Raw genomic sequence first — 3,334 nt, forward strand, 5'->3', positions numbered from 1 at the left:
ACCATGAGATAACTTAGTATCTATTCTAGTAGGTTCTGTGTCTGAACTAGTTATAGTCGGGTAAACCTTGAATTGGACCCATTGTAGCAATTGCGATATCCCTATCGTAAATAAATATGTTTACAACGCGCTTGACAGTGCTTGCATCTACGAAGTCTATCCTAGCAAAAAATTCAGCAAATGGGATTCTTTTAACAACACATATGAATGAACAACATATTAAAATTTGAGGTTATTCTAATATTATTATGCTGGCGTTTTGTAAGATCAAAAGATAATAAATAGTTATGTCAAAAGAACTTGCTGCAGAGCAGCAGAGTTTAAAAAATCATTAAAAATAACCTGCAAGTTCAATCAACATACAATTTTTCAGATTTGAAGTATGCATATAGAACTTTAGTTTCTCCGAATTTCAGCTCATTCAAACACGTTTAGACTATTGTTTTGCACCACCAAACATGATACATGAGTAATTTATGAAAGATTGGACAGCAACCAACCATTTTGAAAAATCGATTAAAAATCAGTTATAGACCCAATTCATTCCAAAATTTCCAGAACTGAAACATACACATTTAACTTTAATTATTTCAAACATATGGTAAAGTTTGGACAAAATATTTCAATAATTTAAGAGTTCATTCCAAAATCATTACTTATAAACAAGTCTTATGATTTTGGCCATTAGTCATATAAATATAAATAAGAAAATTAAACAACTGAAGTAGATATTGCCTTATTATGAACATAAATATAAATAAGTCAAATCTAATATTGCCTTAGTAATGAACTAAAGAAACAAAATTCTGTTTTGCACTGTAAACAAATCCATTAAAGAAATGATAAAGACACCTCATTTCTCAACCTAAGCCACATACTTCAAACTTTTCCTTTGTAAAAGCATCTATTTGATAGTTTGTAATAAGTAATCATCCAATGAGACTATTTATATCAAATAAAAATTGAAATTTATTCGATATGAACAAAACTAAAAAATAACAACAAAAAAAAATGAAAAGATTACTTTTGAAAAAAAAAACTAATAACACATGAACAAATGGTTAATAAGCAATAAGTTATATCAACATAGAACCACTATGAACCAATATAAACCATCAATTTTAGCATAATCATGCTGCTCTTAAGAATTCCCAAATTAGAAAATTTTAGGGTTTTAGTGTAAAAAATGTTTAATCTCGTTCATCAGTGAAATAAAGTTAACCTTATAGTGACGATCACCCTAAACACAATATTTTCCAAAGTAGATATAATGAAGGCTATTTGGTGCCAATAAAAGAAAAAAAAAGCAGCAGAGAAAAAAACACAATAAAAGCTAAATCTTTACCTTCTTGTTTCTTCCAAGTAGCCAAAGAAACATAGAAGCTCTTCTCCAAATCACTTATTTAAACCAAAAAGAACAATTAAAACAAAAAAAAAAACTCAAGATCTAATGACAATAAGAGAGACTCGAAATCATAAAATAAGAAAAGAAACAAGAAGTTAGGATTTTGAAGGCACATGGTGAACTTGTGCCACCCGTTTGACAGGATCATGGCTGAGCACTTTTTGACAATATGAATGTTAGGGATTTTTCCAGATCTGGGGAGCTTAGGAGGGAACGAATACTTTGGTAGAGGGAGTTGAAAAGTTGTATTTTGGATAAGATAAGACTTGTCCATTTGTTTTGTTTTTATCCACTCAAAAAGCACAACTCTAAAAAAATTAAAAATAATTCGTAGCCTAGTGGTCTTTTGATTCAATGTAGAAGCTCTAGGTTTAAGAGGTCTTGGGTTCGAATTCGGACTAAAACAAAATTAGAATGATAATTTTTAATTGCTGATACCTAAGCGTCATTGATTGCTATTACTAAAGCTATTGATACTTCAGTATTAGTAATTAGTGATACATATCTGTTAAACGCGGAAAATAATCCAAATATATGTATATACTAATACTTTTAAATAAAGTGTCAGAACACAAGTATCAGTAAAGACCATTTTTTTAGTAGTGTGGCCCCAAGAGCTTCCTATTTTTTCCATTGTTTGTCAAACTATTAATGAGATGAAACTCTTAAAAAGACCATGAATGATGATCTGAAAGTTGCTTCTAAAAAAATCAGAATCACATGTGCTTGTGGCTTTAAAAAATGACTAAAAAGAGGAGTAGGGGAAGAACAATCGCAATAAATGAAAAGGGGAAGATACAAGGATTTGTATCCACAACTCAAGACTAGTTTAGAAAAAAAAAAAAAAGGACCATGCTGATGTTGCAAATACCTCAATCTCAATGAATCAGCTTAGTCATCTCCGCCAACAAATTAGTAAGTCCATGACATCTAAAATTGGTCAATTGACTTCTACTCATGTTTCAGGCAACCTACCAGCTTATCTTGCTTCTTCTTATAATACTTCATGGATAATTGATTCTGGAGCCACAGATCACATGTCCAATAAATTTAGCCCTATGCATGAGGTATCTATTACAAATGGAGCCACTATTCTAGTATCTAGAAATGGAAAAATAAACTTCTCTCCTCAAAGTTTCACCTCTAATGTTCTTGTTGTTCCTTCATTTCTATTGGAAAAATTACTAACTCTTTGAACTTTGATGTTATCTTTTCTCCATCATCCATATATTTGGGGTCAAAAAACAAGGATGATTGGTGAGGAAATTAATTCGCATGGAAGATATTTATTAAATACAACCAATAAAGCTTATCATATAAAAAAAGTGAAGAAGGTCATGTCTTAGGCAAACAAATTAGACATCCTTCAGATCACGTTTTTTCAAGCCTTTTTCCTTGTATTTATGTTAAGTGTTCGTGATGTTTGTTAATTTGTAAAACAAACTCATATTTACCTTTTAATAAGTCTTTATCTTTGCCTTCTAAGTTATTTGAGCTGATTCATTCTAGTTTGTGGGGTCCTGGACCTATTGATTCTTATGATGAGTAAAAATATTGTCTTGTTTTTCAATGATAAATCTCGTGCTACTTGGTTAACTTTTGTTGAAATCAAAGACAGAGGTTTTGCTTTAAAGAATTCTATGTAATGGTAATTAATCAATTTGATGACAAGATAAAATCTTTCAGGTCTGGTAATAAAACCTCTGCAACCATGGGATTATTCACGAGACAAGTTGTGTGGGTATGCCACAACAAAATGGTGTGCCAGAAAGAAAAAGTAAACATATTCTAGAAACTACAAGGGTCTTATGTTGCAAATGAATGTTCCAAAGAACTATAAGTCATATGGTTTTCTAACGGCAACATATTTGATTAATCATCTTCCTAGTCGAGTGCTTAGCTTTAAAAGCCTTATATATTCTTTTTTTT

This window comes from Citrus clementina, unplaced genomic scaffold (genome assembly GCF_000493195.1).
Source record: "Citrus clementina cultivar Clemenules unplaced genomic scaffold, Citrus_clementina_v1.0 scaffold_3, whole genome shotgun sequence".
Taxonomy (NCBI): domain Eukaryota; kingdom Viridiplantae; phylum Streptophyta; class Magnoliopsida; order Sapindales; family Rutaceae; genus Citrus; species Citrus x clementina.